The 12,445-nt window shown below is 43.6% G+C and overlaps 1 protein-coding gene across 1 annotated transcript in view; it reads left to right on the top strand.

The window, feature by feature from the left end:
- LOC310892160 (tumor necrosis factor receptor superfamily member EDAR-like) overlaps window positions 1-12,445 on the top strand; it is a 461,331-nt gene that overhangs the window by 15,922 nt on the left and 432,964 nt on the right. The gene's annotated exons all lie outside the window — the stretch shown is intronic.

Here is a 12,445-nt window from a genome sequence, read left to right as displayed (position 1 = left end):
TGTTTGACTTTGGGTTCAAGCAGCACTCTCTAGCTTGCTGTCATGAACTGAAATGTCAGAATGAAATACTGAATGCTATTTCCTCAGATACTCGGTGTCGGAAATTATGAAGGCTCCAGGCTAAGTGTCCGCAGTGGATTGCCACGATTGCTGCCATGGAGCCATGCTCCATTTTTCAATACATTGGTCACGGGCTGATGAAACTGATTTCTTTGAGAACCTCCTGCTGCTAGCACCAGATAGAAAACATTATCCCTCAAGGAAAAAAAAAAAAAAAGAAAAAAAAATCAGAAAGAAAAAAAAATGTATAGATGGTAAATCTTTCAACTGCGAAAATAGAAGGGCATACCTGTGGCCAAGGTGAGATTGATGCTGCAACTTCACAAGCAGTTGTGTCAGTTCAGTTCAGGAGATGTTTCTCCTCCCATCCTAGTGGCTAGATGTTTAACGTGTTGTACAATCTCTCTTCCCGCCCTCCCTTTTGCCCTATTTTAAATCTGCTGCAAATTTAACCTGCTTTATTCAGATTTGTAATAGCATGATGGTTATGTGCTAGCTGGGGCATGCAAGTAGCTGGAGTCCTAGGAATGCTCATAATTTGCATCCTTAATAAACCATAATTTAAAATCCTAAATATAGAAAATGCTCTATAACTGAAATGGAATAAAACAGCTCCTTCTTCCCAGATCTCCATATCCCAAACATCCCTGTGAGCCCGGAAATGTTGGAAGAAGCCCCTTACAGGCCTGGCTCTGAACTACTTGAAAAGGAGAATCAGAAAACCAAACCTAGAGCAGTTAAATCTGAAAGACACTGAGGGGTCCACCTCAAAGGCAGGGTCACTCTGTGGTGCTAGAACAGCCCTTAAGGGTCCTTGGTTTTGCTGTTCATCCTGTATTACTTTCTGGTCCCAGGATCAAAGAAAGGCATTAGGAAATGCTAGAGAAAGACAAGATTTTCTGACTTTTAATATTAACCAAGATGTTTCCTATACTGTCATTTTTCTGTATTCTTGTCTTTATCAGTGCTATTTTAGAATATCTCCTCATAAACGTTTTTGAGTGCCATGAATTAATACAGCCTTATTCCAAATGACGTGGTAATTCTTCACCCTGGGAAACGCACCACAACCGGTTCTGCACCACGAACGGCACCCTAACGCCCCGACTTTTATCGGGCCTTTGAGTGATACTGCAAAATGGACAATAAACATATTTATTTGCTGTCCTGCCTCAGCAGCTGGCTCACCATCGCTTCCCAGGCAGTGATGGCAACTTGGGCATCCCAGCCCAGCCCTTCGGGTGGCCGCTGCCGCCCGTGCCCGTCTGCTTCTCCCTCCACCCACTACCTGCGTTAGGAGTTTGACTCTTTTCTTATATATTTTTTTTTCTACCTCAAAGTGAGAGCAATTCCCGGTGCATTTATCTCAGATTATGCGGTCGTTGTAAGATGAAGTACCTGCAGCAGCCAGTCTGCGGTTGATTTGAACGCAGGCGAGTCTCGACAATGAGCTTCAAGGAGGGTGTCAGGTATAAATCTCCTCTTCAAACAGCCAGGGTGCATTCCAGACTTCAGAGACACCTCTTTGTGTGGAAGGGTGGTTGTGTTTTTCATTTTTATTTTTTTTTTATGCCTCCTTTTTCTTGGGCCTGGAAGAGGATGAAAGTGTCGGGGTGTGTGCGTTCGTTTAGGCTGATAATGAGAGTGAGGCTCACGGGCATGGTAATTTGGCAGCCTCTTCACTTCCTGTAACAGTTTTTAAAAAAATCATCCAAGGGCTGCTTAAAGACAAACATTTTTTGTTTAACTACTGGTGGTTCATTTTCTGAACAACCATGCAATTAATCTTATTTGTATTAAAGAGGCAGGCTGCTTTTTGTACGTTTTCTGAGCTATAATTAATGAAGATCAAAAATGTTACAGAGACACAATATTTAACTTTTCATAGGTGCGACTACACAACATCTGCAGCGATTAGAGAAATCAAAGAAAAAAGCAATGTGTCTTTTTTTTTCCCCTTCGAAGTGTGTTTGCTAGGCCTCTTTCCTGCGCAGAACTCTTTACTGCTCTAGTCATGAAAATAATTTTTGGTGAGGAGACTAATCAATACTCAAAACATAGGCTTTTTTATTGCAGTGAGAGATAAATACGTTGTTCAAAAACCTATTATCAGATAGGTCAGACTTGCAGGAACTGAACCTGTGAAGCTGAATACAAAACTACCCATGTTGCATCTTGAAGGACTGGACCCAAACAAGAGTTTTTTATTGCTTGCATAGAAGTTTTTAGGCAAGTGTGTTTGTGTGTGTGTGTATTAAAACTTCAAAAGCATCACAGCAGTTTCATGATTTTACGTGTAAAAAATCCTGGATGTCTTTGGCACCAGGAACTCTATAGCATAGATTATCTTTGAGCTGTGCTGCTTAAAAACAATTAGTTTGTAATAAGTAGTAGCTTATTTATCTCTACGTGATTAAATAAAGAACACCTCTGGAATGTATCACTCGAAGACATATGACGAGAAACGTGCATAGTTTTACCTTGGCATTAGCTGCCTCCCGCTCCACCAACCCTTCAGCTCCACCAGCAAAAGGAAAATCTGGTTTTCACTGGCCTGAAATCAAAACATGCTTGGCTCCAAGTGTGTCACTCAGATGCACAAAGTAACTGCACACTTTGCATTTACATACAAGTAACAGGAACATGACTTCATCACACCGGGGATCACTCGTTTCATATGCATGTGGTATTTTGATAATATTTCGCAAAGAAAAGGTGCAGCTATGTTATTCCTCTTAGTATGAGGACTGTTTGGGTGTTGGTAAGGTAAAATTGACTGTGTCATCTGTGAGATCTAGGATAAACCTGATCTCAAGCATTGTTTGATGAACAAGCTATCCTGGTGTGATCTGAAAACCAACAGGACCCCCTCTGATATGGCCTAGACCATGTTAAGAAGGAAAGAGGAATTAATCTTCGTTCTTTCTTTGTGGGATGCAAGTGTCACCATCTGGGAGGTGATGTACAAAGAAGGCATTACAACCTGGGGTTGTCTGTGCCGAGTCCCTGTGCCTTCAGTAACATTAAACTCTGCTTCCAGAAATTTGGAGACAAAAACGGGCAAGGGATATAGGGCAGCTCTGAGCAACAGGCTGCTGTGCCCCGGCAGTGCCTGCCCAGGGAGACAGCAGCCTGGCACCCCCGTGAATGAGGTCCTTGCACGTAACCCATGCTTGGGGGCTGAAGAGAGACATTTGTTTTGGAGAAATGCTTGCAAAACTGCGTCACAGAAAGCTGTACATGATGATTACATCATATTTATTTCTGTTTTATTCATGACTCATATCTTTCCTAAGTATAGGAAAGAAAAAGAAAAAAAAAAAGGTCTAACAATTTCATGCATTTAAATTAAAAGTCTTCTGTCACGTACGAGCGACATTGGGTCTCTACAGCTCTCCCTTGAATCCCTCTCGAGGTCAGAAACCACCGAGGTGTTTGTGGGAAGAAAAGCACATCCCCCAGAGCAGGACCAGCAGTTTGAGAGCATTTGGCTTTGAGCAGAAACCTGCTGTAGCAGGCTTGGGGGGTGTCAGGGGATTAGCCCCTACACCTTACTTGAGTCTTAACAAAACTAGGCACAAACAAATGTCAACAGCTTCACTGGTTTTTTCATAATTGCAAAACTGTTAAATGCCAAAAACACACACCCAGCAAAAATGTACAGGTTCTTTAAGTGGCTCCAGGAGATGAGAAGTTTTCATGTCGTAACTTAGGTGAGCCCCTCCTGCAGTCCCCAGGTTACTCATCTTCCTAAGCACTCTTTCATGTTATCTCCCAGACTCCGAGGTCTTTGAGGAAGAGACAGCCTTTATTTGTGTACTGTAAAACGCTGAGCATATTTGACAGCAAGCTGAAACATTTGTCTGCACTGTAAATAGTTGCCAAACACTGTGTTCTAAGATGGTGTCAAGGACATTAATTTCTAATTATTAAGAAGGGAGGTAAAAACATGCATTATTAAAAAGGGATGGAGTAGAACATACTATACTTCCAAATGAAATGGTAGGACATGTAGCCACATGAAGATTTCAGTCTGTACCCCACTATTCAGGGCACAGTTTAGGTAGTTCATCACTCAATGGCAGTTTTGCTCTTGATAAGGAAGTTTTAAGAAAGACTGGAAGAGGTTTGAGAAGCTCTGGTCACAGTGCTGGCACTTAACAGGCTCCATTTACTGAGGGAGGATAGGCATTTTCAGGCTTGTCTTTGCATCTCCAGCCTGTCCCCATATACCCCACAGAACCACTGTGTGAGGCCCCGGATTTTTCACTCTTCTCTTAAAATGCAGGTCTGCTTCTAAGTGAGAGTGGCTTCCCTCACTTTATTTATTATACCACATCTTCCCTACACATTCATTTAATGTATAGGTAAAAAATACCTATTATGTTACCTATATTATATATTACCTATGATATATATTACCTATTCTTATAAGAATTACTTATTCTAATAAGAATTACTTGTTCTTATTCCTATTCTTACACATTTTCCATACTTTATGCTTCTTACCCTTGCATTTCTAAAGAAGCCTGGAAAAAGATCAGGCCTGCGACAATACTGAACAAGTAATGTGAGATTTACTTCACTTTGCACCTAACTGGTAATACAAAATGCTTTCCTCAGACCTGACCAATTGTAGTGATTAGAGGTCTAAACTAAAATTTTGCCCAAACCTTCAGCTCAGTGTCAGCATGGAGAAGAAGATCATTGGGAATTTTAGAATTTCTTGGCCTCCTCCTTTAGTCAAGATTTTCTTCTCTCTGTAGCCATTTTCTTCAATAAAGATGCATGACAAAGAGAAGTTAAAGTATGCTTGTATCTGAGGTAGGTCAGAGACGTGTCTTTTCCAGTTGGAGTAGACTGGCTAGGATCAAGCCACAGTATTGCTTGTGAGGAATAATGACATTTAAAAGACTAGCAGTAAATGACACCTCCTGCATGCTTTCATGCCCTTGACCCCAACTTTCCAGTGCTTTATACAAATGTTCTTTGTCCCCATTATGCGGAACCTGGGAAAAGCAAATTTGAGTGTGTGGTAGCACTGATCTGTAGTAATGAAGTGTTTGCTAAAAATGTTGCTTACTTACAGTGCCTTGCACTTGAAGCTAGAGGGTCTAAAACAAGAGCTATCTTGAAATCATATTCCTGATGTCACTGAGCCTCGGAGAGCAGGCGTTCTTGACAACTGCCATCAGAAGTTAGAGCTGAGCTGCAACATCAAGGTTTCAATGCCTTTTTTAAGTATAAGTTTAGGTTGACTGGTCGTTCAGAAGAGGTTGTAAAAGGTCCGAGGTCTGACACACTTGAGGAAAACCTATACATCAGTCTCAGTGCCTAAGTGTGTCGAGATGAGGACTGGTCTCATCAGCTCCGTGTTTGCCACCATGCCACTTTCACAAGGGAGTTGGTATTGGTGATAATAAGGTTGCACATGGAAAGGAGCAGTCTCTTCAGTGGTAGTTTGTTCACACACACAGACAGACCCTGCCAATGCTGTTTCCAAGCAACTGAAACCATCTGTAAATTCAGTTCTAATTCATAAAATAGTTTTCGAAAATAAAATAGGAAGAGGCTTTGGAAAATACGACCTCATTCAAATGTAGGATTTTCTTAGTGGGGGATATGTTTATGTTATTTTACGTGAGAAAATCGTTGTTGTTTTTTGTTAGAAAGGAAGTTAAAATCTTTCCCCAAACCATGGGAAACCCCTTTATTCAGGTATTCTTCGTATGTGCTGTTTCCCTCCATCTGAACTAAGTCTTTGGTTAGACCAGAAAACCAGCTAGCTGGAAGTGTTCCCCCAACTCGTGTCAGGAAAACGTTAGCTGTCCCAGGGGTGACTGCCAGAACTGGAGCAGCTCCAGTGAGCCATCCCCGTCCCCATAGCAGCCGTGCTCCATCCAAAGGCTGGGGAAGTTTTTCCTCTTCCTGAGGAAAGGAGTGCTTGGCTTAGCAGCTTTCCATCCTTCCTAAATGCAAAGCTTCTTTCTTTTCTCAACAGAAAATGACGGAAGGTTTTGGGAGCTGTGTCCACCTGCAGGGTGGGTGGGAAGAAGAGCCCAGCAGAGCCCCCAATGGCAGCAATAATCCCTTACAAGAAAGAGGGAAAGCAGCCCAAATCGCACCACTGCAGCCTTAGGACGTACAGTGCAGCAATCCCAATGCTCGCAATGTGAGACACCTGAGAAAAGCAAGGTGTTATACGGGGTATCTCTGCAAGGAGCCCTGGGGAGGAATTCAGACCTCCTGCGCTGCTTGGGTCTAGCAGGAGTGGGGACCTCAGCGCATCCCTTACGTGCTCACTGGCACATTTGGGATACAGTGCTCCAGGGGGAATATGGGCTTCCTCAATATTACTGCTCAGTGTCATAATGGATGGCTAATTATAGGTCTTGTAGTGAAAGCAGCAGCCCTACAGAGATCTTAAGCTACTAGAATTTAAGTAGAGATGTTATTTCTGGGATATTATTCCCACAGGCCAAAGTAAATTACAGTGGTATTTTATGTTGGCTCACCAAAAAAAAGTTAAATGAGCAAAGTGTACAGTTTTAAACTAATCTTCTTATCAAGAAGTCACTTAGACTCTGTCACTTAGACTTCATTTTCTGCTTCCTCCTTGTAAAGTCATTGATATCCAGGAATGTCTCTAGTTTGAATCTTTGCACCGTGCATGATGGAGGACCTGAGCAGGTACAGCCTTGCAAGCTTCATTGTGCAAGCTTGGATAGCATCTTTAAAATCAGCAGAAAGCCTGAACCTGTATACAAACAAACAGACAAACAAGCCCTTTGCTATCCAGTACTCCTCCAAACCATCCAAGGGAAAATAATGCCACATAGGAGAACAAGTTCTTGAAACACTTCAGAGGTCTCCTTTGTTCCTAAACAGAGCCTACGTATACAAAGCTAGCTGCACCTAGCCACTTTAAGGTAAGATATTGCAATACAACTCTTTGTACACTTCCTAATAATGGTCAAGACAAAGCTTTCCAAAAGTTCTCCACAACTTATCTCTCCCCCTAAAAAAAAAAAAAAAAAAAATCGTATGAGGAAAGGATTAGAAAAAAATGAGCCCTCAGGCTTCCAAGTAGATGGGAAGCCATTTTGCCCTCTCTAAAGTATCACCTCCTTGGGCAAAGTGACAGAAAGATGGATGATGTTTGAAAGTTTAAAGATGGCATGTAAGTATTCCACCCTGGGGAGTGCACACTCCTCACACCTGAAAATAAAATGGGCAGAGTATGATAGGGTTAGGAGCATTTGCAAGCTGTGCCTTGGGAATACACTTTGGAAGGGATGAAAAATTAACCCATCAGACCTGAGGAACATGCCTTTACTTGTTTACTGAAGCATCTAGCTGGGGTTTTGTGGAAGTGAGGGTACTGCTTAGAGAATCCTTTGAATTTACTTGGGGTGTCACTGAAGTGCAGAGTGCCAAAGCTTGTATGTGTCCAACACATTGTGCTGTACTACTGAGAAACTGCATGTGGCTGAATGGTGGAAGGTCATTAAAACTGAGGGGAGACAATAGATAGGATCATATTTTCAGTCTTGTTTGTGTGAAAACTTCAATACAAAAAAAAAAAAGGCACTTGGAAGGATTTTACAAAAGGATATACGAACTGTACGTGAGAACAGGCTTGTTCATACCAGCATGCCACTCTCTTCATGGCACGAGGTAGAAGTTAGAGCACTACCCTCCGCTGCAGTTTCCATTCCTATTTGGAGTATGTGAATGGACGGGTAATGTTTCAGGTGTTATGGGAAAATACAGGCTGGAGACATGTAGTGAGAAAAATGGGCTCTGGGTTGTGCAACATGGAGGCAGTTCAGGCACTTAATCCCGAAAGATCAGTAGGACTTCACATGGCTGCTCTGCAGGGGGTCCTTCACAGTCCTGCGCTGCCCAGACTCCAGTCTGATAACAGCCCGTTTCTGGGCACCGAGGATCCCTCCACAACCGCGGCTGAAACAGGATGCCTGTTTACCGATCTCAAACAGCACCGTCAGCAGCTTGCTACTTCAAAGATCTTGCTAATTCGCTGGTTGGGTGCCAGCACCCTGAAGGCAGGGTGCCCACATCATTTGGCACGGCAGCCAGCCTTTCTCTTCGCCTCGCCTCCAGACATCAGCGCCAAGCCTGCCTACCCCCTCGGTGCAGCTCGGCACCTCTCCCAGCGCCGTGCCCGCTGACCGCACACCGCACATACAATAGCCTTGGAAAGCGGCAATAATTGTCTCTGAGATGTGTGGCAGCTTGGGGAGACGCTCCATCTTCAGCAGAGAAAACCCGTTCCCTGAGAGGCAAGTCTATGGGAACAAACAAGAATGAATTTCTTTAATTAACAAGCCAGGTAGGCTGTTGCAGAATCGTCCCAACCCCCAGTTCTCTGAGCACATTTAAAGGATGAAAGTGAGTGAATCATGAGCAAAAGAGGCTCATCATAACCTAATAACCCAGGCCTGGAGTAGCTGAGTATTGTTCTCAAAGCCTGTTGGCTTTCCAAAGATTTCAATTTGTGTGACAGGATGCTCGATGTATTGCCCAAATGGTCTGTCAAATCTATCACGGTGACAGGGAAATATTGTGCTCTCCTCCTTCCCTCTGAAATTCCTTGAATACCTGGTGCCAGCAGTTCAGCTGATAATGCAAGGAGGGATGAAAGCAGACAGGCTCGTCTAGAAGAAGTGACTTTTCAAATGGGCTGTGACAGGTTCCCTTCATCTTTCTGTAACGTGTCGTTCGGATGCAAGCAATGGACTACAAATAAGCTCTTTGGTGCTGTGAGGCTTGCTACAGCAGTTTTCATCTTTCCACTAATTGTGAACTATTATTTACTTGCTAACGTGCTAGTGACTGTTCCGCTACTTGGAATATATTGAGGGCTGCATTTCGGGCTCTGAGCTTGGATTCGCTTATTTTAAAGAGAACTTGAAGGTTTCTGATTGGGCTGCTAAGCACAGGTTTACGTTAGGGTAGGTCTGTGGTGCTTGCGGTGGTATTGTTCTGATAGGCAACTTATACGACTGCTTCCTTTAAGCAGAATGAACACACACCGTTTTTATGTGCTTGATCCTTTTATTAATTGTCAGCTACCATATTGAGCGCTCTCTTTCTGTGCCGTGGCTCGTATCCAGATGCCGCCAGGATCGCCGAGAACTTCACCGCTGACTTCAGCGGGGTTTCACCTGCGCAGCTGTGCCTGATATCGCACCTCGGGGAGGGAGCCGCCTCGCTCCTGCCGAGTCTCATCTCCTTCCTTTGAAGCACCCGGGCTCCTCAGCCCCTCACGGCTTAGGGTCTGACGCATTGAGGGGAACAGGGCTGCAGTGCAGAGGCAGAGATCACAGGTGACTGTCACCCATGGGTCTGGGGGCTGAGACACGGCCACGCCACTCCTTCCAGCAAACACTTGTGGAGATGACGGCGGTTTTAGATCTCTAATACAACACAAAATCTCTGAATCGCAGGGGAAAAGATCTGCATAGGAAACAAGAAAGAGCTGACAGTGACTGTTTTACTGTTTTACTTACAACAGCCAAGCACCGTGCAAGGTGTGATAGCAGCTACTGCCTGCACATGGTGGAGTAAGCACGGCAGAAGAAATATATTTGTGTGTTAACGCTGGCCCCAGCACAGAGGCTGAAGTACGCCTCGTGCTTTGCCTGCCCTGGCGCAGCCCCAACACATATCCAAGCAGCCTGAGGGCTGCTTTAGCTTGTATCCAGCTTTAATGGCTCCGGCAGACCACTGAGGAGCATGGGCAGGGTATAGGGATGGTTACAGGTTTTGTAAGTTATTTGAAGCATCTATGGCAACTTGTCAGGGTGATCCATGGTAAGATAACTGAAGTCTACTCAGCTGCACATGAGCTCACCCTTCTGAGGCTTGTCCAAGGCTTTACAAAAATAAGCATGTTTACATAAGAGAGCGAATGTTTCCCATATTTGCCGCTTCCAAACTTCTCTACAGCCATCAGTCTACCATGGGTACTATTCTTACACGTTTCAGCCGCTTGCTTTAAATCTTTCTTCTACGACGCGACACAACAAACATTATCTGCTGGAATACTTATCTCTGCAGGCCGTGCTTCAGCTCCTGTTTCAGCATGAGGCTTCATACGGAGGACTTCAGCACAAGATGTTAGTAGCAGATAAGCGAAGCAAGAGAGAACAGTTGCATTTCCTCCCTCAGACCATGTTCGTAACTGCACAGTTCGTAGACCATTTCAGGTGTTTTAGTGCTGGACCTTTAAGTTACGTCAGCTGACTGAGAGTGCTCTAACAGATGTGTTCAGGAGAAGCCTTACAGGTTCAACGTGCTTTAACTTCGTGGGTTTAGTTCATTGCCCCACTCCGACTCCCCTCCCAGACTACCCCTGTGTTTACAAGCCTTCAGTGTTATTTCAGCTTCTCGCTCTTGCCTTCATCATAATCTGTGAAAATCAGAGCTGACATGATGACAAAAGTTGTCACATTGAATACATTGTTTACTTGGCTCAACCAGTTATTTTTATAGTCTCTCTAGAGAAAGTTTCTTATTCAAATTTGCCAGAGAATACTCAACAAGTTTAACTAGAAACTTGGCATTTCCTCTTCCAAGAATTCTTCGAATGATATTCTCCAGCAACAGCCTAATTGACAACATCTTCCTTCGCGGAGGCGCACACGTCCTCCTGCATGAAATTTTCTCCATGCAGTCCCACCTGGGTTTGGGGACTACACTTCTTCTTGTGTGCGCACAGAAGCACACAGCCAGTTAAAGGCTCACCTAGGAATCACGGACACGCTAATCAATTTCCAAAATCTGACTCTGTGTAAATGGGAGATAAACATACTGCCAACTCGTGACGAGAGTGATTCTTCAGGCCCAAACTGAGATTTCTTCTGCATTCAGTGCTGTACATTTTACATGCTGCATCCCTCCCCAGTTTAATTTTCCCCAAGGCCTTCATATTGTTCTAAGAGAAACAACAGCTAAGATCTTTTCCAAACCAGTGGAACGAGACATCATGTTTGACAGGAAAGACCTAAAATTTATGTTTTGCTCGTTTCATGCTTAGACTTGAATTTACCAAAACAGCTTCTCCAAGAGGGGATAGTCCCTTGTAATTTATATGCCCTTAACACCGCAGTCACCTGTGTGATCCAATACCATCTGTGTCTGGGTTATTTCCGTGTCGGTATATCGATACCTGCAGACATTTTAAGCCGGAGGATGGGTAGACTACTTTAAATTCTATTTGTGACCAAACAAAAGTAACCAACCCCCTGAAGTTTTTAGCTTATAAATACCTCCCACAAAAGTTTGGTTGGGAAGATTCACTAGCACCATAAAATATTTTATGCTGTATGCCTCTGGCCTTCAGATAACCATAAGCTGGTTTGCAAGGTCTCATAGCTCTTGCTGTTAGATGTCTATAGAGCTGCAAAACAATATTTCCAGTTGGTAAAAATCTGTGTGATTTGTAGTCTGCAGGGTAGATAAGATATGAGGAAGTGAGAAGACATGGTAATCCAGCAGCAGCAACAAAGATTTCAGGGTGGTCAAGGGATCTCTTCATAAAAAGGGAGCTGAGTCCTGCATCCTACAAGCATGTTTATTTAGGTAAAGAAGAATTTAAAGCAAGGTCACCGCTGACATCCCTCCCAGCTTTACAGCAAGCAAAATAAATAGCTAGAGAAGGCTGTTTTGAAAAGAAAAGGAAGGGAAAAAAAAAAAAAAAAGAGTGAAAAAAAGTGTAATTCTGCAAAATCTTTTCTATCCTGTTTCCAATTTGTGCAACATTTTAGGCTTTAAGGAATAAACAATGTGGTTTGTTGTTTTTTATTTGTTTATTTTGTTTTGTTTTCCCTTGGTGCTTCAAAAAGCCATTTGATTTACCTTTCTTGGCTCTAGGGCTGTGGGATTACTGCACGCCCTAGTGCCTTGCCTCTAGCCTCCTCCTGGTGCCTGGATGCTGAGCTGTGTGCCTGCAGCAACGCCAGCTCCTCCTGAGCCTCATAGGGCCTGGGAGCACCAGAGCTGCCAGTGTTAGTGTCATGTCCCATTCGGGCTGCTGGTCTTTTTGTACCCTATCTGTGCTCCCTTTCTGCTTCCCCACACTTTCCACACCAGTGCTATAAATGTTTGCCCCTTTGTAGGTTATACACCAGGTGTGGAGGCATTATTTTGCTGGACATAAATTTTTTTCCAGCTTGCACTGCAAAAGCAGCACACACATGCTTTCAACCTAGAATGTAACTAAGTAAAATATATCAGGCTGATTTGTGAGACAGGTCTCCCAATCTGTCTTGTTCAGGAAAGGAGATCACCCTAATAACTAACTCCAAGCAACACCTCAAGGTCCTCCAGAAGGTACCGAAGGAGGTGTCACAAGTATAAG

The sequence above is a fragment of the Anser anser genome (genome assembly GCF_964211835.1).
Source record: "Anser anser genome assembly, chromosome: 1".
Taxonomy (NCBI): Eukaryota; Metazoa; Chordata; class Aves; order Anseriformes; family Anatidae; genus Anser; species Anser anser.
Note: the sequence above shows the minus strand (reverse complement) of the source record. Positions and strands in the feature narration are given on the sequence as shown.